This window comes from Brachyhypopomus gauderio, chromosome 3 (genome assembly GCF_052324685.1).
Source record: "Brachyhypopomus gauderio isolate BG-103 chromosome 3, BGAUD_0.2, whole genome shotgun sequence".
Taxonomy (NCBI): domain Eukaryota; kingdom Metazoa; phylum Chordata; class Actinopteri; order Gymnotiformes; family Hypopomidae; genus Brachyhypopomus; species Brachyhypopomus gauderio.
In genome coordinates, this window is record NC_135213.1 from 39,291,254 (window position 1) to 39,318,861 (window position 27,608).

Here is a 27,608-nt window from a genome sequence, read left to right on the forward strand (position 1 = left end):
GCACTGGGGTCTTGGGTTCAAGTCCCTATCTGAGTGGAGTTTCCATGTTCTCCCTGTGTTTGCGTGGGTTTCCTCCGGGATCTCCGGTTTCCTCCCACAGTCCAAAAACATGGAGGTTAGGTAAATTGGCAGTCAACAAAAAATTCTCCCTGAGTGTGTGTCTGTGTCTCTATGTTCAATAAAAAGTAGTGTCTGTGTCTGTGTATGTGCGTGTGTGTGCTTGTATGCCCAGTGGTGGATGGTGCTCTGCCACTAGGGTCTGTCCTCTCTCCCCTTCCTGCACCCCATTCAGTCCCCCAGGGGGCTGTGGCTTCCGGTAGAGAGTACGCTGTGCGCAATTGGCTGCCGCTTCTCGCCGGTGTGTGTGTGATTGATTGTCTGTGACTTGTACCTGTGTTAAATTGTAAAGCGCCTTGGGAATCTGGAAAAGGCGCTATATAAATCGAACATTCATTCATTCATTCCCATGATTGCAACTCACCTTGAATTCCTTCATGGGTGGGGTTTATATATGCATCACAGCTGAAGCAAATGAAGGATCATTATAGAGTTCTCAAAGGCTTAGTTATGTTTCAACTCCACTTTAGTCCATAAAAACTGTCAGAAAGCTTTAAAAACAACAATATTATATAGGGGTTGAATAATTGTGACATGGCTATCTTAACAAAATATACTGTTACACACAAATACTATATCATGCATTTTCTGTTCTGATTTTATGTATCACTCAACTCATGAAGTCATCCAAAGAAGAATCTTGCTATTTGAAAAAACATATATTGATAAATCTTTAAAATCTTTGGGGGGTTGAATATTTATATATATATGTATATATAAATGGACACAAATTAAGTATTATATCGCGATCGATCGCCAAGTATAAACGCCTCCGCCGAGCAGAGCGTTGAGGAGCGATTTCGATTGGAGGATCGTGCTCTCTGTCTGAGATTTTTTATTATAAATTTTTTGCTGATGCTGGTCCAGCGTGGCGCGTGCCAGTGATTATGCCTCGGCATGCCCACGTGCCATATGTTACCGAGCCCTGATGATGGAGATGATGCGTAATCTCTTCATGCTGATGAAATAACATGAAATGTTCCAGTTTTAATCCACCAACACTATCACTGTTACTAATAGGTATTTTTAAATGCATAATATTAACAATACAAATGGTTTTTAAATCTCTATGGAACTATTGTAATGAATTATGAAGGTCGTATGATTTTAGGAATGGCATTTCTTAAATAAATATTCTATTTTAATTTCCTAAAAGAGTGATTTGTTTTGTTATGTATAAAATTTAAAACGAGTGTGTTGTGTTCTATAGAGTTCTAATTAGATCCTCCACTAGGAGGCACTGTGTACTGTGTAAGAGAGGAAGGCAGAGGAGAAGAAGGAGTGCCATGTGCTCAGTAAAGTACGGCTGTGTTCGAAATAGCCTACTACATACTACTGGCGTACTGATCGAGCCCCAAATCAGTATGCAGTATGTGACCAAAATGAAAATTTTCAGTACGCGAAACATACCCGGATGACCTACTACTTCCGCAAAATATTCCAGTACGCGAACAGAGCTATCTTCGTGGTGTACTGCATCCCATCATGCAATGCTACGTTCACGTAACCCCGTAGTATGCTTTGCTTTTGTCGCATACTGGAAACTGTACTGCATACTACTACGAGGACCAGTATGCAGTATCCAGTATATACTGAGTCCAGTATGCAGTATCCAGTATGTAGTAGTCTATTTCGAACAAAGCCTACGTGTGTATTTAATCTGTACGGCTGTGTTGCTTCTTACTTTCATTTAACAACCTAACAAATTGGCAAAGAGGATGGCCGTTTCCCTACCGCCACCATTCCTCCAGTGTCCTGGCGAATCGACGCTTTCGTTCAGTACGTGGCTGCAAATGTTTGAGGGGAATGTTGAGAATGACTTGGAGTTATATTGAGTTATATTGTGTTGTTTAAGTGTTCCCTTTATTTTTTTGAGCAGTATATATATACACTACCGTTCAAAAGTTTGGGGTCACCTAGACAATTTTGTGTTTTGCCCTGAAATCTCATACTTTTATTTATCAAATGAGTTGCAAAATGAATAGAAATATAGTCCAGACATTGACAAGGTAGAAATAATGTTTTTTTTTTTATTTGAAATAATTTTCTACTTTAAACTTTGCTTTCGTCAAAGAATGCTCCCTTAGCAGCAATTACAGCATTGCAGACCTTTGGCATTCTAGCTGTTAATTTGCTGAGGTAATCTGGATAAATTTCACCCCATGCTTCCAGAAGCCGCTCCCACAAGTTTGATTGGGTTAATGGGCACTTTTTTTGTACCATACGGTCAAGATGCTCCCACAACAGCTCAATAGGGTTGAGATCTGGTGACTGCGCTGGCCACTCTATTACCGATAAAACACCAGCTGCCTGCTTCTTCTCTAAATAGTTTGTGCATAATTTGGAGGTGTGCTTTGGGTCATTGTCCTGTTGCAGGATGAAATTGGCTCCAATCAAGCGCTGTCCACAGGGTATGGCATGGTGTTGCAAAATGGAGTGATAGCCTTCCTTATTCAAAATCCCTTTTACCTTGTACAAATCTCCCACTTTACTAGCACCAAAGCAACCCCAGACCGTCACATTACCTCCACCATGTTTGACAGATGGTGTCAGGCACTCATCCAGCATCTTTTCAGTTGTTCTGCGTCTCACAAATGTCCGTCTGTGTGATCCAAACACCTCAAACTTTGATTCGTCTGTCCATAACACTTTTTTCCAATCTTCCTCTGTCCAATGTCTGTGTTCTTTTGCCCATATTAATATTTTTCTTTTATTAGCCAGTCTCAGATATGGCTTTTTCTTTGCCACTCTGCCCTGAAGGCCAGCATCCCGGAGTCGCCTCTTCACTGTAGATGTTGACACTGGCATTTTGCGGGTACTATTTAATGAAGCTGCCAGATGAGGACCTGTGAGGCGTTGATTTCTCAAACCTGAGACTCTAATGTTGTCTTCTTGCTCAGTTGTGCAGCGGGGCCTTCCACTTCTCCTTCTACTCTGGTTAGAGCCTGTCTGTGCTCTCCTCTGAAGGGAGTAGTACACACCATTGTAGGAAATCTTCAGTTTCTTGGCAATGTCTCGCATGGAATAGCCTTCATTTCTCAGAACAAGAATAGACTGTCGAGTTTCAATTGAAAGTTGTCTTTTTCTGGCCATTTTGTGAGTTTAATCGAACCAACAATTGTAATGCTCCAGATTCTCAACTAGCTTAGGGCGTACTCACACTAGGCACGGTTTGCTGGTTCCGTGCTGGGGCCCGGTTATCCCCCCTCCCCACTCCCCCTCTGGCCTGCACTCACACTGGCTTCAGCAACCCGGCCCGAGCACGCTTACGTCATCACAACGCCGCTTTATTTGGAAAAAAAGCGCGCTCGCACAACACTATGGAGTTCACGATTCTCTTTTTATTGTATTTTTGGAGTCGTTTTGGGAGTGCAGAAACACGGTGCAAGCACAGATTTATCGATAATTTAACACAACGATTGTCTGCTAATCGCTTTGCCGCTATGACTGTTTAACGTGAGCATCGCATCACTGACGTCATGTTTGAGTTCCAGCGAAATGAACCAATCAGACGAGGCACCAAGCGGGCCCGGGCACGGATAGCGCTCACACTAGAAGCGAACCGTGCCCGAGTCCACATGAATCGTGCCCTGGCCCACCTCTTCAAGCGGGCCCGAGCACGGTTAACTGATCCGTGCCCGGGCCCGGATCACAGAGCCTAGTGTGAGTACGCCCTTAAAGGAAGGTCAGTTTTACAGCTTCTCTAATCAGCAAAACTGTTTTCAGCTGTGCTAACCTACTTGCACAAGGGTTTTCAAGGGTTTTCTAAATATCCAATAGCCTCCTTACAGAGTTAGCAAACACAATGTACCATTAGAACACTGGAGTGATGGTTATTGGAAATGGGTCTCCATACATCTATGTAGATATTGCATTAACAACCAGGGCCCGTATTTATCAAACTTCTTAGAGTGGAATTTTGGACTAAAGTGCTGAAAAATTCTTAGATTTGCTCCTACTCACAGAGTTAAGTGTAAGTGCCAGTTATCAAAACTCTCAAGTATAAGAATCACTCTTACTCTCCCGAAAAGTTAAGACTGCTCCAGAGGACTCATAAGTTGTTAAGAGTTGCCACTAGGGGGCTGAGATGGCACTGAGAAGACAGAGACGCGTGCAAACCTTCACACATTTCAATTTTATAGATACAGTTGTGATCAAATTTATTCAACCCCCAATGCTGCGAAGGGTTTTATGGAATTCAGTGCACATTTGTAATTGTGTTCATAATGAAATCTTACAAGGACTTGTTAAAGAACTAAATGCAACTAAGATAGCATCAATTTTTTTTGTCATAAAGTATTAAATGGCCTTTTTGTGATTTCTTCATTGACACAATTATTCAACCCCTTTACGACTACCACTCCTAAGAACAGAGGTTCATTCCAGTGTTTTCCATCAGGTATTGAAAACATCTGTGGATGTCAACGAGCAGCAATCAAGCATGATAAGCACCAATTAGGCAGATTTAAAAGGACTGTGATACTCAGCTCCTTCTAGACATCTACTGGTGTGTTTCCAAGCATGGTGAAGGCAAGAGAATGGTCCCAGAAGACAAGAGAAGAGGTTATTGCTCTTCAAAAGAATGGCAATGGATATAAAAAGATTGCGAAGTTGTTAAATATTCCAAGAGACACTATCGGAAGTATCATTCGCAAGTTCAAGTTAAAGGGCACAGTGGAAACGTTACCTGGTCGTGGCAGAAAGAAGATCCTGACCGCGACTGCTGTGCGCTACCTGAAGCGTAATGTGGAGAAAAATCCCCGCGTGACTGCTAAGGAACTGAAAAAAGACCTGTCAGATGTGGGCACTGAAGTTTCAGCTCAGACAATAAGGCGCGCACTGCATAACGAAAACCTCCATGCCAGAACGCCCAGACGCACCCCCTTGCTGACTCCAAAGAACAAGAAAAGTCGACTGCAGTATGCCAAAAGTCATGTGGACAAGCCACAAAGGTTTTGGGACAGTGTACTGTGGTCAGATGAAACTAAATTAGAACTGTTTGGGACAATGGACCAGCGCTATGTTTGGAGAAGGAAGAACCAGGCTTATGAACAAAAGAACACCTTGCCTACTGTGAAGCATGGCGGGGGGTCAATTATGCTTTGGGGCTGTTTTGCTTCTAATGGTACAGGAAAGCTTCAACGTGTGCAGGGTACCATGAATTCCCTTCAGTACCAGGAGATCTTGGAGGAAAATGTGATAGAGTCAGTCACAAACCTGCGGCTTGGGAGACGTTGGACCTTCCAACAGGACAATGATCCGAAGCACACATCCAAGTCCATTAGAGCATGGTTGAACATGAAAGGCTGGAACATTCTAGAGTGGCCATCGCAATCACCAGACTTAAATCCAATTGAGAACCTCTGGTGGGACCTAAAGAAGGCAGTTGCAGTGCGCAAGCCTAAGAATGTGACTGAACTGGAGGCTTTTGCCCATGAATGGGCTAAGATACCCATAGGTCGCTGCAAGACACTTGTGTCAAGCTATGCTTCACGCTTGAAAGCTGTCATAACTGGAAAAGGATGTTGTACTAAGTACTAAAAAATAATGTCACTAGGGGGTTGAATAAAACTGATAATGATGTGAGCACAGTAAAGACATTTGTGGTTATTCCATCATAAATATTATGTTATGTTTGTCTAATTTATAAGTGCCTCTTTGATATAATTGTAAATAAGATGACTGAAATGATCAAAATCAATGTCAAACTGGCCAAAACACTTTATTTCAGTGGGGGTTGAATAAATTTGATCACAACTGTATGTAAATATGCACATAAATATGCACAATGCACAAATATGCACAATAATTAGGCATTAGGATAAGCATGGGATTAAATTTTTTTGTTCTTCCTTTCATTTTTTTTCGTGCAAGATTGTAATATTCATGCTGCGATTTTAATACTTTAATTTTAAGCTTTGACATCTGCCTTGTCAGTTCTTGTATGTCATTTGGGAGTGAGTCCTCTGCCTTCAGACGCCCACTCTTCCTCCGGCCATGGAGGTGTTTGGAAGCGCTGTCAGAGAGGGAGGGGCAGATGGAGAATCTGCGCTCAAGCCAGCAGGGTCGGGAGCACCAGCAGCTTCTTTATTACTGACGGATGCAATAATTTTGAAGTGATTTTACACTTAACTCTGTGAGTAGGAGCAAATCTAAGAATTTTTCAGCACTTAAGTCCAAAATTCCACTCTAAGAAGTTTGAAAAATACAGGCCCAGCTTTGCGGCACAGCCAGGTGTCGTAAATCAGCTCTTAGACTGACACTTAAGAATTGCTCCTACACTTCGTTTAAAGTGAGACTGAGAGGCTTGATAACTAACCTTTAGTCTCAGCTTTTAACTAAGAATTATTTTAGACATAAGTCAATTCTTAGCAGCATTCTTAGGAGTAATTCTAAGAAGTTTGATAAATACGGGCCCAGACGTTTACAGCTAGAATAGTCATTTACCACATTAATAATGTATAGAGTGTATTTTTGATGCATTTAATGTTAGCAAAATAAAAAAAAACTGCTTTTCTTTCAAAAATAACATTTCTAAGTGACCCCAAACTTTTGAACAGTAGTGTGTATATATATAATATCATAATGATTGTAACATGGTCAAGTCAAATTTATTTATATAGTGCTTTTTACAACACATCACAAAGCAGCTTTACAATTGTATGGGTCCAGATCCCTAATGAGCGACAGAGGCAACAGTGGTGAGGAAAAACTCCCTATGATGGTGGGGATTAGGAAGAAATCTCAGGAGGACCAAGACTCAAAAGGGAACCCATCCTCCATTGGGCGGCCCACTAGCATAAGTCTGTATTTATAATCCAAATATAGTTCTATAGTTGCAGATGGTGAACCTCAGAGAGGAGTTGGCATCAGCGTGCCCTCTGTGGCAATGGTACATCCAAACAAAATGAAGTTCATAGAATGCGTTTATCATTATTATTATTATTATGAAATGCCATATTATTTATAATCTCTCTAGGGCACAGGTTCGTTTACTACACTTTCTGTAACGTACTAATCAGGCAGACAAGGATCCAAGTGCGGATAATAGCTGTCTTTATTGAAACAATGATCACAGAGCTATCAAACAGGTGAGGGTGCCATCTAGTTGCAGCTCCATTGAATCCCCTGTGGTTCTTTGGCCTAAAGAGAGAGAGGAGAAAAAGACAGGAGAAAATGATTATTATGAGTATTGATGTGATATAAATTTGAATTTGTTGCACATCCTTGGTTGTTTTTTTTATACGTGTAATGAGTGTATACGTATCCAGTAAGTGTTCTCTTATACTGTGTATTCACCCACTATGGGATATGTATATGGGTAGACAAAACTGAGTTGTCATGTGTGAGGAGTAAACTCACATCACTCTGCAGGCACATTTTGAGGCAGACCAGTTCATCAGAACCAAACAGGGCAAGACTAGGCTGAGAGCAGATGCTGTTTGCACCATTTTTGTGCATCGCCCCGCACTCAGAAAGAGGAAGCCCCCTGCACAATACGAAATGACAGAAAGAAGAAACGGTTAAAAGATGGTCAGCTTGGAAGCAAGAGCCAATCCACAAAGGTGAAAAACAACTCCAGTAGCCGAGCTTCAAAATCCAACAACCCCCAAACAGCTCAAAATGTGCCATCAAGCCCATTAGACAGAAACATTTGGACTAATCATTACTCCTACAAGTAAATCTGCTTATTAAGAGGTGGATAATTCACTAAAATGCTTTAATTCACATTTTAATTTGATTCTGATGTCCTTATAATACACAATCAGATTTTTTAAGCGTACTAACCTGTAAAAGTGTATCACAGATGGTCCACTGGTCCAGCTTGACTGCGCTGCTCGTATTTGCTGTAATCAAACGGGTTCGTTGGAGTGAACGGAGATGGCGCGACTCTCTCGCTATATGGTTCTGGTTCAGAGGGACTAGGCAAGGGACGATGTCTAGGAGGAGATCAGAGGTCGGTACACGGGGAAAGCAGTAAGACGGAGAGACCGCTCGATACGTGGCATGGCACCAATACTTCACAAGAAGAGTGAGGGGGAAGATTAAATAGTTGCGATGGGGAGGCGCGATGAGCGGCAGGTGAACCGCATCTACACGGAGATCATGTGCGGTTCCTCACACTTTCACTTCAGTGCTTGAACCATTTTCGCCATATGCTCCTCCACCATCGTCCCAGAGTTCTCTTCTCAGAGCCCTCAGGTTTTCCGTCTTTCTTCACAAACGCTCTAGCCACCATTTGCTTCAGGCGGCATGAAGCCTTATTCCTTCTCAACTCTTCTTCTAGCTCCCCCTTTATCTTTTCATTCTCCTTCATCTTTTGTCTAAGTTCTTCTACTTCACTCAGTCGTGCCTTTTCGTTTTCCTGGTAGAAGAAGATCTCGTGCCTAAGCTTGATCTTCTCCAGCTCCTCCCTCGCTGTGTACTCGGCCAACCTTCTCGTCTCCTTTATACACTCCTCCTCCATTAGCTTCCTCTCCTCTTCAACCACCCTCTTTTCATCCTCCAGTTCCTTAAGTCTGTTCTTCATTTCTTCTCTCTCTCTTGCCCACTCCTTTTCCATCTTCTTGTACTCACTGACAATCTCTCTGTTTTTTATCATCTCTGTTTCTACTTGATCTGTGGCTTTATTAATCCTGGATATCATATTTTCAATTGTCATCTTGAACATCTCCTCCTGTTCACTCAGCGTCTGTGTGTAATCCTTTGTTTGTTCCTCACTTCTTTTCAGAATTTCACTTTCCATCTCAGTCTGTATACTGCAGTCCATCTTCTTTCTTATAACTCTCCACTGTCCACTACTGTATTAATTAGTTGTATGTTCAGCTGTGATGCTGTACAGTCTTTCCTTTTTCTCAACAAATATCACACTGGTGTCGACTGCCTTGACGTGCGGCCTTATATACGTTCGGTTATGTTGTGTTATGTCGTTACTATAGAAACGGAATTCTACTACTTACCAACGTCATGCTAAATTTCCTTCGGGATCAATAAAGTATGTATCTATCTATCTATCTATCTATCTATCTATCTATCTATCTATCTATCTATCTATCTATCTATCTATCTATCGATGTATTGTGACGTCATTTCGATTAATCAATTCATAACATCTAAGTAAACAAAAAACATACTGTGGTTATACTAAATATATATATATATTACTTTATTCAGTAATAGTTATTCCTTTTTAATAATAAGTTCATTATTATACATTTATTTTTTTTAAGAAAAAAAATTATGCAGAAGTACCACAATAAACCGCAGCATGAATGAATTTACATTTGAGACTGTTCGTATCTACTGCCATTTTAATTTGGGCAAATTAATTCTACTTTAAATAATACATTTAAATAAAGGAGTAATGAGATGGAATTGAATGAATTACATTAGAAAAGGAGCACCCTGGCAGCAAAGTAGATACCTGTCACGTTTTTTATTTAAAAATAAGGAAAATTTTCCGCTGGTCGCTGCGATCATTCCCTCCAGCCCAATCAAGGTCCGGGACCCCTTATATTTTACACGACGTCTTCACTTTTTTGATAGAAACACCTTCTCTCTCGTTACATTCATCCATCTCTGATTAGTTTTTCGGGTTTGTTGTTCCTGCTGTCAGCGCTAATCTCGCGAGAACTGACACTCGGGCTACTGCAGGTTGCCATTCTCGCGAGACTAGCGACATAGTTCAGTTTGGAGAGGCGCTTGAATGCTTTTAAGATTTATACTAGGTATGCTGACGAACCAACGTTCGATGCGAAAAATTCTGGCTCAGTAATGTCTTCCAAACTACGTTGTACTTTTGTAAAGGTGTCATATAACATCACTCCTCACCGCCTAGCAGGTGTATGTTTTTTCCTGAATACTACAGTGACTTCGTCAAGCACAACCCAGCCAATCATCAGGCACTATTTATAGTCAACTCTGAGGCGATTTCAGGTCGGGAGACCAGCGAGAAGATACTTTGTTGTTTTCAAGCGGTCTGTTTTCTTCATCAACGCTCCGGACACCATCGAAATATATGTGGACCTAAAAATACAGCTTTTATCTCAATACTGACCAAATTTAATCGAAATCCGTGCAGGCGAAAGTATTTTACTAGACCGCGGAAAATAAGTAGTCATGATTGACATTGGTGTATCGAACGTCACGGTAGCTAGCAACTTTAGGCTAAAAGCGGCGTCTCGGTTTAACTCGTTCCCACAGTGTTTTCTTGAAATCGGTACTGATACCAGTGTTGTGTAGTTTAATCTCATTGTTTTCTGATATAACTTGTTGTTAAATGGTAATATAGTTAACATCACTTCGAATTAGATTATGATTATGATTAATTATTAATTATGATTAATTAGAATTAGATTATGTGAATTTCAGTCACACGACTTCTATTGTAATTAATGTATTATATTTTAATGTGATACATGATATTATAAATATCATAACTTTATCAATTCTCAACCAATTTTCAAAATCCAGGTATCAATTTAAAGGTATATTTCACCTCTGTCTAGATATGTGATTCTTTTAAAGCTTGAGGCTGTTTGAAAATTTTGTCATTATACCTATATATACTATATTACAATACGGGAATTTACGGGAAAATATTAATACGGGAGGACATCGGGAAAGAGGGGTAAAATATGGTAGTAGTTTCCCAGCCAAAACGGGAGAGTTGACGGGTATGCTCTATGCCAGGGGTGGGCAACCTTTGAGACATGGAGTGTAATGAGTGTGTGGCACTATCAGCAAATAAAATTGGAGCGGGGGGGGGGGGGGTAGCGAGTGTAAATTGTTAGGGGAGTGGAGGTGTAAATGGACACAAATTAAGTATTATATCACGATCGATCGCCAAGTATATGCACACAAAGACAGGACTGAAACGAGTCTTGATCACATGGGTGGACAAGTCAAGCCTCATCTGACAATGTGAAATATGGGAAATCTGATCTATAATGTGTGTTCACAAATGTGAGAAATGTTTGATTATGCACCAGTGAACTGAAGCCATTTGAATGTCTAGCATTACCTGAACCGCTCCATGTGTCTTCAGTTCAACTTCTTTTCAGGGTGTGTTGGGTCTGCAGGACTGACGGTTGCTAAGATCCTGCGGCGCGTGCGTCTGTGAATGTCAAGCGATGTGTGCAGCTCAGTCCATCAGTCCCGCAGCAGGGTTGAGATCCAGACCCAAACCAACTGTGAGTATACGTGCTTCTTGATTCGTTAGGTCAAACAAAACGAAAGATGATTTGATCATTGGTGTGTTTACACGATGCTCTAATGTGATAAAGGACGTTATAAACGACGTGCAAGCAGCTCTTAAACATGCACGTTCGCCTTTATTATATCCACTTTCATTTAGTTGGTAAACGTTTAGCTTCAAGAAGCAGCATAGTACTAACACGATACAGTGCGTAACTCTTAAGACATTTTGGTGGATACACATGTGGGACTGGAATGTGTGAGCCTTTATTTCCCACCAGACCGGACCGCGTTTACTGGCGGGTCCCAGTTTGTTCCCCGGGCAACAGGCCACCAACAGTCGCTCCAGCTCTCCAAACGTGTGTTTCAGCATAACAAACGAGCTAAAACCGAATAAAACATGAATGAACGACCCTTTAATTAGTTTGAAAATGATACATTCACTACACTACAGTTTGTTGGGTAAAAGTTATATTACAGAGGCTGTAATGTTGGGAAGTGCAGTTTCATGTTGTGTTTTTTGACTTGCGTGTTGTAGGTGATGGACGTTGGAAGCCACGGAGAAGCTGATGACACAGATGATCTCCTCTGTGCTGGTCTGAATGCTTGTCTTAGACTTTTACTCTGATTCTGGATCAGTCTTGTCGGTGTGGGTGGAGGTGCATGCACTTTAACTGAGCTTTAACTGAGCTTTAAAGGAGCCTGTCTATATACAAAGAACTGACGCTGTTGTTTAAGGTGCAGCGACTTCTAAATATATTCACACATTATTTTGATCCCAGATACCTCTGTGTTAACGTTCCATATTAACACTGTGTACTGCAGTAGTTCATGGGTTATAATCTGACCAATCACAACAGCAATGGAGTGTCTTTTCAGTCTTTCATTTTGATGTTAGTTTCTGCCTGTTCTCTGTTCTCAGATGGTGTTGAAGAGGTGACCAGTGGTTTCTGTCTGGACCCAGCTGCTCTCTGCAGAGACCACTGCGATCTCCTGCTTGACGCCATCGATGATCAGCTCAGTAGGCTGCAGGTCAGATGAGAGGCCACTCACAATATTTCTTCCTTTCTGTTTCTTCATTGAAAAACTGCATTTCCAGCAATTAAATGAGTAAATGTTGATGTTGTGTAACACGTCACAAAGTCACTGGCTCAACACTACAGTGATAACGCAGCTGAAGTGTTGGGAACCAGCGTGCAGACATATTCACGTGTGTCTGGCTCACGCACACCTGGCACACCTGGTGAAGGCCTTGCTTGTCCAGTAAGGAAATAACACAATGTCTCTGGTTCCTAAAACTGGGACTAACCCCGTGACCTCCATAACAAAATGATAAAAGACATTTCTTTCAGGCAAAAGATCATTTGTTTGATCAGTTATATTAATACAAGGATGCTTTTGTGGGGTCTTATATCCCTGATTTGTGCCATATAGATACAAGCAGAGAATATGATCATTTAACCAGCAAATGTGTTAAAATTACCTTGTACACTTGCAAAAAAAGCATGAATGTGAAGTGGGTGAGAATGAGGATATTTACTGCAAAAGTTAAATTTCTAAATTTACGCTAAATTTCTGTTGTGTCCCTAGACTCCCCCGACCAAATGGAGGGAACGGCAAGACGGAGAACTTTCTCCACTCAGGTAGACTCAAGGCCTCTCAGGATCACGTTAGAAGATGGCGGTGGGCGTGGCCTGTGATCTGTGGGCGTGATCTGTGGGCGTGTCATTGGGACCAGTACCACGCTCATCACGTTTTCTCATGCTCTCACCTGTCTCACACCTGATTCAGCTCATTGAGCAGGTGTAGAACTCATCAACCTTTATGAGATGAGTGAGAATACAAAAATACACTGAGCTTGAGATCCAAGGACTCGGACTGGGAACCAGTGCCTTTCACTGGGTGTCAATTCTGCAGACTGTCCAGAATCTGGATACTTGAAAAATTTTTATTTTAATTGGATTTTTTTTCCTCTGATTTTTGAAAATAAATATAATCTAAATCATTTTAGGATTATGCCCAAATTCAATATTTGTTTTAGGATATAGCACATGTGGTCTTTTTTATATCTTTAAAATTATTTTCAGTGCACCTCAGAAGCAGTAAGTCTATGATTAAAGACTCTGTCCTGAGCACCACGCCCCCTCCCACTGGCAACACTACCTCCACGCCCAACGAGTCAAACTCTGACCTCCCGGACACTTCCACAGGTAAAACAGGCCGATAATGGTCCCGTCCCAGGGTGCAATGCCTCCTGTAACGCCGAACCGTTGCCTGTTTCCCTGCCGTTACAGAGGTCACTATAAACATAGTGGAGCGAGGTGGCCAGCAAGAACGGGGCAGTGATCGTGTTCGCCTCTTTACTGCCCCCTCCTGGCAGACACTGGGAGCTGCAGGACCCGGTGGCTCGAAGACTGAGCAGTGTCTTTGGAGACTGGAACGACTGCTGGGAACTACCATTGGGGTGTGTGTGATTTCATCATTACATTAAGACATTACAATATTTGTTATATTATTTATGTATGACACATTTCATAATTTTTTTTTTCATTTTATATTATTATGTATTTTTAAAGTGAAAGGTGAGGCAGATTATATGCCCCGCCCCCCTGAGGGACGAACACAACACAACAACAGGACAACTGCCACTGTGGACAAACAGTACAAACAGTACAACAGTATAACAAAGCTAAAATAGCATCTTTAATAGGTAACAGGGGAAGAGGAGGAAGAGGACGAGGAAGAGGAGGAGAGCGTGTGCACTGAAGACTTCAGCTCAAGATTCAGAGATGTGATGCTGGACGTTCCAGTGCCACGTTCAACTGGAACAGGTATGCTGACCTCAGATCAGTTTCCAGTGACCATATAGATTAGGTCGATGGGGATGGGGGTGAGGTGGGAACTGGTCTCAGTTCAGCATAAGGAAACGAGCTTCTGCCCAGGATTCAAATGACCTACAGGCCTGTTGTGGGATGATACTCATTTGAGTGTCCACAGATGTAATGGAGAAGTCTTAAAAGACTGGAGAGATTTTAATTATAATGAGTTGAACTGACAGGAATCAACCAGTAGGAGGCAGCATAGCTTTATGTACGTACCTTCTGAACTGGACCTTTATGAAATCATGATTTTCATTTAAAAGGGTGCAACAATCTCTTTAAAAATGTTGGGTTTTTTGTCAGTGGGGGACCGTAGGGGCACAGTTAATGTATTTGAGTTAACTCAAAGTCAAGTTAATGTAGCTGTTATTCTTGATGGTTCTGTCCTAAGCCACAGACAGTCTGAGCAGTGATACTGTACGCGTTACTGAAGCCCAGATGGCAGGATATCTGAGCACAACACACAACCCCAGTAGGCATTCTTCACAAACGCCCAAACCCAGACCCCTAGCAGGTAGCTCCTGGCTTCATCTGTGAGCCAGACCTTCTCTGAGCTGTTTCTGTCGTTAAAATGAAGTAGATTTACTCATACTCACAGTGTCAGACAACAATAATATAGAGTAAAAATATACAGTGCATCAGAATAAACCATTTTCAGTGCTGTAGACGTAGGTACTGTGTTCATATAGATCTCTGAGCTTCTGTAGTTCCTCTGAGGAGGACAGACTTGTTCACCACAGACAGCGATCTGGACTCGCTGCACACAGAACCGGTACTATGGCATATTCAGCATACGCTGAACAGATGCTGTGTATAGTCTTGTGTTTGCTTCGGCATTAAAAGGCAGTGAACTTGTGAATTGCTTCAGAAAATGCAAAATGCATGAATATAATCACAATGCAACTGAAACTGTAGACAAGCAGCGTGTGTCTGGGTTTGAGGGACCAGTTGTGTGGTTCTGACTCACTGTAACGACCTCCATGGTAGGCAGTGTGACCTCTGACCTGAGTGAGTGCTACATTCTTGTGGAAGTTATATATGACATGTTTTATGAATCTGGATATGAGTTTACGAGCGTGAATGGCAGTGAAACCTCTCTGCTTGTGTGACGTTACAGCGTGGGAAGGTCAGAACGGATCCTGTGATGAAGGACAAACACTCAGGTAATAATAATAAATAATAATAATCTTTATTTGTATAGCACCTTTCATACATACATGCAACTCAATGTGCTTTACAGTATAAATAAAAGAAACATAAAAAGGAGAAGACAAAAAGGAAATGTTAGAAGAAATTAAAGTAAAATAACATAAAATGTAAAAAAGTAAAGTAAACAATATAATAAAAAAGTAAAGTAAATAAAACTAAAGTAAATATAAGAAGATAACAAAATATTAAAATTAAAGATAAAAAGAAATAATTAAATAAAGTGACAAATTATAAAAGAATAGACTAGAGTTTCTTAACTAAAAGCAGATCTAAACAGAAATGTTTTGAGACTGTTCTTGAAACTATTCAGGGATTAAATGCCTCTGAGCTCTTCAGGAAGAGAATTCCAGAGCTTTGGGCCATAGTGTCTAAAAGCACCCTCGCCAATCTTTAATCGGCATCTAGGAATCACCAGTAGATTACTGTTTGAAGACCTCAGAGACCTGACTGGAACATATCTAACCATCATTTCACTGAGGTAAAGAGGGGCAAGACCATGAAGACATTTAAAAACCATGACTAGAACCTTAAAATCTATCCTAAAGCTGACAGGTAACCAGTGCAGTGAGTGGAGTGCAGGTGTAATATGATCTCTCTTTCACCTGTGGGTCAGAACCCTTGCAGCCGCATTCTGAACTCTCTGTAGGTGCGAAATAGAGCTCTTTGGAAGAGCAGACAGAACAGCGTTACAATAATCTAGCCTTGATGTGATAAATGCATGGACAAGTTTTTCACTGTCAGCAGGAGTGAGCATATCTCGGACCTTAGCAATGTTTCGAAGGTGAAAATAAGCTGTCTTGTATGTAGTCATGATGTGTGATTTGAAGCTGAGCTCATTATCAAAGGTGACGCCCAGGTTCTTAACACATTGTCTGGCATTCAGATTCATTTGATTTAAATATTTAAACATCATTTCTTTGTGAATCACTGCCAAGAACAAGAACTTCTGTCTTCTGTTTATTTAATTGCAGAAAATTGTCAGACATCCATGTCTGTATATCATCTATGCAGTCAAACAGTGAGCAAATTGATTTTAGGGCCTTAGGTTCTAGAGAAATGTAAAGTTGAGTGTCATCTGCATATTGATGATAACTAATACCATGTTTATTAATGATATGTGGTAACGGAAGCATATATAGGTTGAATAGTAACGGCCCAAGAATTGATCCTTGGGGGACGCCACAAGTTATTTTTTGACGTGTGGAGGAAGAGGTACCTAATGCTACGTAGTAATCAAGCCCAGTTAGGTACGATCTAAACCAGTCTAAGACTAAGCCACTAAGGCCTACCCAGCTCTGTAGTCGATCAAGAAGAATTTCATGATCAACCGTGTCAAAAGCAGTGCTTAAATCCAGCAGAAAAAGGACTGAGAGTTTGCCTGCATCCGTATTCAATCTCAAGTCATTTACTACCTTAACTAGGGCTGTTTCAGTGCTGTGGAGAGCTCTGAAACCAGATTGAAAAGTGTCATTTATTTGATTTACTTTTACATAATCATTCAACTGGATTGACACAACTTTTTCAATGATTTTGCTAAGAAAGGAAAGGTTAGATATAGGTCGATAATTATTGAGAATTGTGGGATCAAGATTTCTGTTCTTTAATAGTGGTTTAACCGTTGCTGTTTTTAAAAAGTTAGGGAATTCACCCAATTGCAGAGACTGATTAACAATCGTTAGAACTTCATTTGCTAATGAGCTCAGAACCTGCTTGAAAAAGCATGTAGGTAAAGGGTCCAGTTCACAAGTAGAGGATTTTAGTGATGAGATCACATCAAGTAGTGTTGTCAACTTCTTGGAAATAAGACATATTAAAGTTAGGCTGAGTAACTGATATAAGGGTTGATAGTCTATTAGTGCTTGTTGCTATGTTCTGCCTTATACTAGTAATCTTGTCCCTAAAAAATATTGCAAACTCATCACATTTTTCAACTGAAACAGTCTCAGGGAAGAAACAGGAGGTGGGGTTTACTAGCTGATCTATACTTCTGAACAAGACAGCCGAGTTATTATTTGATGAATTGATTAAGGTAGAGAAATAGTTTTTCCTTGCTGATTTCACTTCACTGTTGTAATTGTGCAATGTTGTTTTATAAATATCAAAATGTACTTGCAATTCTGACCTTCGCCAACGTCTCTCAGCCTGCCTACAATCTTGCCTAAATTTTACAATAGAAGGAGTGTAGATTAAACAGCGTGAATCTAATGTTATCAGACAAACTTGGGATACAAACTAAATCAATGAAAGTAAATCCAAAATATTGATTCTCCCTGTTTCTCTCTTTCTTTGCTCTTTCGTTGTGTGTGTGTGTGTGTGTGTGTGTGTGTGTGTGTGTGTGTGTGTGTGTGTGTGTGTGTGTGTGTGTGTGTGTGTGTGTGTGTGTGTTAGCTCTGATGAAGGGCAGGTTATAAGACTCGGTAGAAAGCTGAAAACTCCAACCAGAATTCAGCGAAAGAAGAAAAGGATCCAAAGCGAGAGGAACAACTACAGCCCAACTCCACCCTCTACACCCACTCCACCCTCTACACCCACTCCACCCTCTACATCCCCTCCACCCTCTACATCCCCTCCACCCTCTACATCCCCTCCACCCTCTACACCCACTCCACCCTCTACATCCCCTCCACCCTCTACACCCACTCCACCCTCTACACCCACTCCACCCTCTACACCCTCTACACCCCCTCCACCCTCTACACCCTCTACACCCTCTCCACCCTCTACACCCCCTCCACCCTCTACACCCCCTCCACCCTCTACACCCACTCCACCCTCTACATCCCCTCCACCCTCTACACCCACTCCACCCTCTACTTCCCCTCCACCCTCTACTTCCCCTCCACCCTCTACTTCCCCTCCACCCTCTACTTCCCCTCCACCCTCTACACCCACTCCACCCTCTACATCCCCTCCACCCTCTACATCCCCATCCACCCTCTACACCCACTCCACCCTCTACATCCCCTCCACCCTCTACATCCCCTCCACCCTCTACACCCACTCCACCCTCTACACCCCCTCCACCCTCTACATCCCCTCCACCCTCTACACCCCCTCCACCATCTACACCCCCTCCACCCTCTACACCCCCTCCACCATCTACACCCACTCCACCATCTACACCCACTCCACCCTCTACATCCCCTCCACCCTCTACTTCCCCTCCACCCTCTACATCCTCTCCACCCTCTACACCCACTCCACCCTCTACACCCACTCCACCCTCTACATCCACTCCACCCTCTACATCCCCTCCACCCTCTACACCCACTCCACCCTCTACACCCTCTCCACCCTCTACACCCACTCCACCCTCTACATCCCCTCCACCCTCTACATCCCCTCCACCCTCTACACCTTCTCCACCCTCTACATCCCCTCCACCCTCTACACCTTCTCCACCCTCTACACCCACTCCACCCTCTACACCCACTCCACCCTCTACACCTTCTCCACCCTCTACACCCTCTCCACCCCCGTCACCCTCTGCAGCTGTGAGACATCGCCCGTCTTACACAGGCACTAGAGAACAGGTATCTAGTGACGTCTTTACTTTGGTCTCATTTTCCTGTTCATATTTAATAAATTTTAGTAATGTTGTGTGTGTGTGTGTGGTGGTTAGCCCGCACCCGCCTACAGCACGTAGTGTTAGGTAGACCCGCACCCGCCTTCAGCAGGTAGTGTTAGGTAGACCCGCACCCGCCTTCAGCAGGTAGTGTTAGATAGACCCGCACCTGCCTACAGCAGGTAGTGTTAGGTAGACCCGCACCCGCCTACAGCAGGTAGTGTTGGGTAGACCCGCACCCGCCTACAGCAGGTAGTGTTAGGTAGACACGCCTACAGCAGGTGGAGTTAGGGAGACCCACCTACAGTAGGAGGAGTTAGGGATCAGGTCACTCCCCCCAGCACACTGGCTTTCCTTTCTACGTGCCTTCTGAATAGCATGTGACGTGAATACAGAGCCCTGTTCCCTAATGTGGGACGGGTCAGGACTTAAACTGGTGCTACACCATTCAAACACTTCAATCAGCACCTGTGTGTCATAACCTGTGTATCATAAACAAGACATTACTCCCATATTCCTTGATAAACACAAGCTGAAACACTGAACCGTTTGCACTAAAACAATCTGCCACCAATTTAGCACCAGTATCTTCCCCAGCCACATCAACCCACCTGTCCTGACTCTGGTGTCTCCTGTGCTGGTGTGTATGACGTGAACAGAAGGCGGAGAGCACGACCATGCTCCTAAATCAGAGCTTGAAACAGTCAGAGTGGGAGATCCGAGACCTGAGAGCAGTGCTTGCAGAGTCTGAGCGGGTCCACAAGGGGGCAGCAGGGAGGCAGGAGCAACAGAGCAGGAGCTGGGCTCAGGATATTCTCATGGAATGTGTGTGGCTACAGGAGCTGCTGACAGCCAATGGCATGCCTGCACACACCAAGCCCCTCCCACCCAGGTAAATATATACCTGTGTATGTGTGTTAATGACCATCCTTGTCTTTAACGTTGTAGTGAGAGTGTGCTAACCCTAACCTTGGCACTACATTAGGTACACAAGTCATTATACCTACACTGAACACATTAGGCACGGCTCTTTTCTAAATGCCTTTCGTAAGTGTGTAAATACACAGTGCAGCTCATCATTTGGTTTGCACTATATCACTTCTACCCTGTTCAAATGCTAAATGTAAATGTGCCATATTTTGTCAATTTTGATTTTTTTCACCGCAATCGAAATTTGTCCTCCTGTTTTAACCCATTTGTGCAGTTAGAACACACACACACACACACACTAGTGATTACTAGGGGGCTGTGGATCACACGTGCCCAGAGCGGTGGGCAGCCCTAGCCCAGCGCCCGGGGAGCAGTTGGGGTTAGGTGCCTTGCTCAAGGGTACCTCAGTCATGGCCTCAGGTCTGGGAATCGAACCCATGACCCTCCTGTCACAAGACCAGTTCCCTATCACAGGACCATGACTGCCCCTTAACCGTACAAGTCTTGTTTCTCTGCTCTTGCCATCACTTTCCGCCCTAGTAATCACTAGTGTGTGTGTGTGTTCTAACTGCACAGGTGGGTTAAAAGCGGAGGACAAATTTCGATTGCGGTGTAAAAAATCACAATTGACAAAATATGGCACATTTACATTTTATTTACAAATGTTTGCCAACTGTGATGAGCTAAAATTACTAGCACATCCTTCTGACTTTTGTTTTACAGGAAGCGTGCGGCTACAGGAGTCGATTTTGATGATGGAGATGATGCGTAATCTCTTCATGCTGATGAAATAACATGAAATGTTCCAGTTTTAATCCACCAACACTATCACTGTTACTAATCGGTATTTTTAAGTAGATAATATTAACAATACAAATGTTTTTTAAATCTCTATGGAACTATTGTAATGAATTATGAAGGTCGTATGATTTTAAGAATGGCATTTTTGAAATAAATATTCTATTTTAATTTCCTAAAAGAGTGATTTGTTTTGTTATGTATAAAATTTAAAACGAGTGCCTACATCAGTTCATCTCAAGAGTATGGAATAAACCATTAAAAGTGAAGTTTGGTACTGCATAAAGTTGAAACGGATAAAACAATTCCAAAGATAAATAACCATATGCACATTTATATCTTAGAAAATATGAAATTCTATCAAGGTACTAAAGGATACTGTACAAGAAAATATAATACACAAGTTTTTAGAAAGGTCATTTTCATGGTTTGTTTGAATGGGGAGTACAGAAACCAGCTTTTCTTTGCAAGCACATTCTTTAATCTGCTTTAATCTTAATCTGTTTTAACATAACTCCCTGACCTTATGTGTACCACTGCATACTACCTGCACGTGGCCAGGTCTACTAATGTAGACCTACCAATGTAGACCTACACAAAGCAACAAGAAAGTGCAAGAAAGTATTTACGTGTTGCTCGGTAACATAAGTTTGTGAAACTTTTTGTAATGACAAAGTTTAATAAACATATCACAGTCTTCTGGCATTTATTATGCTCCTGTTAACTAAGAAATGGCGCTTGTAGAACTGTTGAAATGAAGCGTGATTTCAACTGAAATTGCAGCCGTGCTGACAGGGACGGACTGGGGAGAAAAAGTGGCCCGGGAGTTCCTGACAGACTGGCCCACTAAAATATATATATATATATATATATATATATGTGTGTGTATATATACTGTATATGAATCTATACATGGTACGTAGTGTATATGTGTAACGCTGGGACAGAAGCAGCAGGAGACAGAGGCTGAGGGTGACCGGGTGTGCTCTGTGTGGTTGTGGGCGTGCGTGTGACCGAGGGAGTGTGTGTAGGCGCCCTCTGGCGGCCTCCAGGCCGACCTACCGTGACAATATGTCAGCTTTTATTGTCATATGGACAATATTACTTCCAGCAATAATATGATTACAAAGCCACATATTGGTATATCAAAATAACTAACAAACTTAACAACTTGACCCTGACAAAATACAGGGGAAAACAACTGGAAAGCTACTGAAACCTACATTGTTCACTCAGTGAGTAACCTCTGTAGCTTGTCTTTTCTCTCTCAGCTTTTCAGTGCCACCTTTACGTTTGGTAGTTTGTTTAGACCAGGGGTGCCCACACCTTTTCAGCTTGTGAGCTACTTATAAGATGACCTAGTCAAAATGATCTACCTACAATAAAAATGCAAAACAAATGTATTTCTTCTATATTATAATTATTATATTATATTATTTCAGTTATTATTGTTACTATTTAATAGTATTACTATTAATAATAGTATTGCTATTTAATAGTGTATTAAATCAAGGTCCAGGACCCCTTATATTTTACACGACGTCTTCCTTTTTTGATAGAAACACCTTCTCTCTCGTTACATTCATCCATCTCTGATTAGTTTAGTCTGATCGGGTTTGTTGTTCCCGCTGTCAGCGCTAATCTCGCGAGAACTGACACTCAGGCTACTGCAGGTTGACTTTCTCGCGAGGCTAGCGACATAATTCAGTTTGGAGAGACACTTGAATGCTTAAAAACACATCACAAAACAGCTTTACAATTGTATGGGTCCAGATCCCTAATGAGCGACAGAGATGACAGTGGTGAGGAAAAACTCCCTATGATGGTGGGGATTAGGAAGAAACCTCAGGAGGACCAAGACTCAAAAGCGAACCCATCCTCCATTGGGCGACCCGTTAGCATAAGTCTGTATTTATAATCCAAATATAGTTCTATAGTTATAGTTCTAATTCCAGGCCAAGCAGTCACAGTCCCATCAGTGCAGGTGGTGAACCTCAGATAGGAGTTGGCATCAGTGCGTCCTCTGTGGCAATGGCACATCCAACCAAAATGAATAAGTTCATAAAATGTGTTTAGAAATAATATTATGGCATTTCATAATAATAATAATAATCTCTCTAGGGCACAGGTTCGTTTACTACCCTTTCTGTAACGTACTAATCAGGCAGACAAGGATCCAAGTGCGGATAATAGCCGTCTTTATTGAAACAATGATCACAGAGCTATCAAACAGGTGAGGGTGCCATCTAGTTGCAGCTCCATTGAATCCCCTGTGGTTCTTTGGCCTAAAGAGAGAGAGGAGAAAAAGACAGGAGAAAATGATTATTATGAGTATTGATGTGATATGAATTTGAATTTGTTGCACATCCTTGGTTGTTTTTTTATACGTGTAATGAGTGTATACGTATCCAGTAAGTGTTCTCTAATACTGTGTATTCACCCACTATGGGATATGTATATGGGTAGACAAAACTGAGTTGTCATGTGTGAGGAGTAAACTCACATCACTCTGCAGGCACATTTTGAGGCAGACCAGTTCATCAGAACCAAACAGGGCAAGACCAGGCTGAGAGCAGATGCTGTTTGCACCATTTTTGTGCATCGCCCCGTACTCAGAAAGAGGAAGCCCCCTGCACAATACGAAATGACAGAAAGAAGAAACGGTTAAAAGATGGTCAGCTTGGAAACAAGAGCCAATCCACAAAGGTGAAAAACAGCAGGCAACTAATGTACACTAACAAGATAAATTAAATACAACATAAATAATACAATAATAGAATACAAGTCTAGTATGGTTACATATGATTACATATATCATACTGTACTAGATTTTAGTATGTTGTATTCCTCTTTAGTCTTGTAAGATTCATTGATCAAAACTGCCACCCTAGTTTCAACTTACCTTGTGTTTTCAATCTCTCTTGATGATCTTCTCTCTCCCTTTGCCATCAATCCAAAGTCTGCTGAGCATAATACAGATAATAGTCAACAGATTAACAAAACCTACAAACACTTGATCTATAAATTACACTGTTGTGTACTAGTTAGAAGTCTAAAATATGCATTCTAGTCAATATCAGCAGTGATGTATCACAAGAATGGCTCTCCTCCTTATTGTGCGTTATCTTAACGTTAATGGATATCCTCATTTCACCTCCTCCACCCAACACACTCTACAATCACACTCAAATGTTTAACATCGCGTTTAGGTAAAATGGCATTAAGAGAGGAATTTACTATTAATAGGCTGTCAGTCGTTAATGTGAAAGCTCGCTAACCGTATTCGCGTTGTCTTAGCATAGAATTAGTTCCCTAAATCTGCTTATTAAGAGGTGGATAATTCACTAAAATGCTTTAATTCACATTTTAACGCACATGTTAATTTGATTCTGATGTCCTTATAATACACAATCAGATTTTTTAAGCGTACTAACCTGTAAAAGTGTATCACAGATGGTCCACTGGTCCAGCTTGACTGCGCTGCTCGTATTTGCTGTAATCAAACGTGTCCGTTGGAGTGAACGGAGATGGCGCGACTCTCTCGCTATATGGTTCTGGTTCAGAGGGACTAGGCAGGGGACGAGGTCTAGGAGGAGAGCCGAGGTCGGTACACGGGGAAGGCAGTAACACGGAGAGACCGCTCGGTACGTGGCATGGCACCAATACTTCACAAGAAGAGTGAGGGGGAAGATTAAATAGTTGCGATGGGGAGGCGCGATGAGCGGCAGGTGAACCGCATCTACACGGAGATCAAGTGCGGTTCCTCACACTTTCACTTCAGTGCTTGAACCATTTTCGCCATATGCTCCTCCACCATCGTCCCAGAGTTCTCTTCTCAGAGCCCTCAGCTCTCTTTATCTTTTCATTCTCCTTCATATTTTGTCTAAGTTCTTCTACTTCACTCAGTCGTGCCTTTTCATTTTCCTGGTAGAAGAAGATCTCGTGCCTAAGCTTGATCTTCTCCAGCTCCTCCCTCGCTGTGTACTCGGCCAACCTTCTCATCTCCTTTATACACGCCTCCTCCATTAGCTTCCTCTCCTCTTCGATGACCCTCTTTTCATCCTCCAGTTCCTTAAGTCTGTTCTTCATTTGTTCTCTCTCTCTTGCCCACTCCTTTTCCATCTTCTTGTACTCACTGACCATCTCTTTGTTTTGTATTTTCTCTGTGTCTACTCGATCTGTGGCTTTCTTAATCTTGGATATCATATTATCAATTCTCCTGTTGAACATCTCCTCCTGTTCACTCAGCGTCTGTGTGTAATCCTTTGTTTGTTCCTCACTTCTTTTCAGAATTTCACTTTCCATCTCAGTCTGTATACTGCAGTCCATCTTCTTTCTTATAACTCTCCACTGTCCACTACTGTATTAATTAGTTGTATGTTCAGCTGTGATGCTGTACAGTCTTTCCTTTTTCTCTACAAATATCACACTGGTGTCGACTGCCTTGACGTGCGGCCTTATATACGTTCGGTTATGTTGTGTTATGTCGTTACTATAGAAACGAGAAGGGTAACGCTGCAGGCCGGAGCCCCGGTGGGCGTGGGTAAAGGGCGGAGCATGTGTCAATCATTTTCGACTGCAGCCAATCAGATACTAGACTTTTGTTGTCAATCAATTTTCATTAAGCCAATTATCAGCCAGAGTTAGCTGTCAATCATTTTTTACTGCAGCCAATCATCTTAACAGATCTGCCAAAAGAAGGCGGATACTGCACGGAGAATCTCTTTAAACAGAAGTATATGCCGCTCTTACACAAAAGTAGCTGAATAAAAACTAGTGGTGGGCCGTTAACGGCATTAACGGCGGTCGTTAATTTGATACTCTTATCGGGCGATATAAAAATTATCGCCGTTAATCTATTCTTAAAGTTGGGTTGGGAACTGGGTCAAAATGGGTAAGCAAACTACGATGACTTTCAACTTGATAGTTGAGCTCGGCTGTATTCCTAACCAAATTGCACAGTAGGGGCGAGAACGAGTTTTCAAACCTGTGAATTACAAATCGTACGTGTGTTTACATGGATGCGGCCACAAAGTCGCCAGGTTTGCTTCATGGAAAATTCATTTTTAGGAACGTAAAGTGTTACCGGAGCGGAGCTCGGAGCGGTCGTTTTCTGCATGGTCCTAGCGCTAGATTCGTCGCTATTTAAATATTTATTTTTAACCGTTTAAAACTGCAGAGGACCAAAACCGGGTTTTGAAAAAAATTACGTAATTACAAATTACGTCCGTGAGGTTAAATGTACTAAATGTTGGCTTACATTTCAAATATCATGTTTAGCTGAATAAACATGTTATCAACCCCTTTTAATGTACAGTATGTAGGCTTACAAATTCATGTTTAACTGAATAAACCGTTGAACACGAGTAGCCTACATTTTATTGAGCATGTTTTTTTTCTTCAAGTATCAAAGTAGAACAGCTTCCTCAAGCAGTCATTGATGCATTTTGGAAACAGGAGATGAGCCCCTGGTCTAACGCACCCCCTGTATTAAGAAATCCTATCTCAAAAACTGACTTTTAGTCATTACTTGCGTAGCACGCATATGAACCATTTTAATATAGATTAATTTCAAGAATTAAGTGAGATTAATCTAGATTAAAAAAAATTAATCTATGCCCACCCCTAATAAAACCATTAGAAGAGCCATAACTTTAGACATTTTTAAATCAAAGTTTAAAATACTTCTCACTTGTTATTCTGGAACGGCACTTTAATGTTTTTTTTTTCTTTTATTGCAAGTATTGCATCATTTGACAATAAATGACAAAATTAAACAACAAACAGTATTAATACATATTTGAGTTATTTTGACAACAGAAGTTGACTTAACTTTGAAGTTCAAATGAAAAAATGTAACTCTTTGTACTTGTGCTTCAATACTTTGTGAAGCATCCTTTAGCTTTTATAACTTCCAACAAACGTTTTTGGTAAGTACTACCAAGCTTCTTACACCTCTCAATTGGAATCTTGGCCCATTCTTCATGTGCAAAAGCCTCTAGTTCAGTGATGTTTGATGGCTTCCGTGCTGCAACTGCCTCTTTAAATCCCACCAAAGATTTTCAATCGGGTTTAGATCTGGGGACTGAGAAGGCCACTCCAGGACATTCCATGATCTTTTTCTCAACCAAGCTTTGGTTGACTTGGAGGTGTGCTTGGGATCATTGTCTTGCTGGAAGGTCCAATGATTGCCAAGGTTTAATTTGTCAACAGATGCCATCACGTTCCTCTTTAAAATGGCCTGGTATTTCTGAGAATCCATGATGCCAGTTACACAATCAAGATTACCAGTTCCTGCTGCAGAAAAACAGCCCCACATCATCAATGACCCACCTCCATGCTTGACTGTGGGGATGGTATTCTTCTGGTCGTAAGCCTGGCCTTTCGCACGCCAGACATACCGTTGGTCCATATGTCCATACAGTTCCAGTTTGGTTTCATCAGTCCATAGAACTGTCTCCCAAAATTCTGTAGCCTTATCCAAATTCCTCCTGGCAAATTCTAGTCGACTTTTGATGTTCCTTGTGGTTAAGAGTGGAGTGCGTCTTGGAGTCCGGCCATGAAGTCCTCTTTTATTCAGTGCACGTCTTATATTTTACATTTTTACATTTTACATTTTTACGCCCTTATCCAGAGCGACTTACATTTTTTAATCTCGTTTTTATACAAGTGAGCAATTGAGGGTTAAGGGCCTTGCTCAGGGGCACCTCAGTCATGGCCTCAGGTCTGGGAATCGAACCCACGACCCTCCGATCACAAGACCAGTTCCCTAACCACCAGGCCATGACTTATAGTTGCTACTGAAGCACTTGTTCCAGCCTTCATCAGGTCATTCTGTAGGTGTCTTGCACTCACACGGGGGTTTTTCTTAGTTGTCCTGACTAAGTTGCTAAGGGCTCTTGATGAAATTTTGG

At 41.8% G+C, this 27,608-nt stretch overlaps 1 long non-coding RNA gene across 1 annotated transcript; it reads left to right on the top strand.

The window, feature by feature from the left end:
• The first annotated feature begins 18,617 nt into the window (after positions 1–18,617).
• On the top strand, positions 18,618–20,843 carry LOC143509847 (uncharacterized). The gene is made up of 3 exons (XR_013129811.1): positions 18,618–18,934; positions 19,626–19,858; positions 20,620–20,843. It is a non-coding gene; the product is annotated as an uncharacterized LOC143509847 (long non-coding RNA).
• Positions 20,844–27,608: the final 6,765 nt, after the last annotated feature.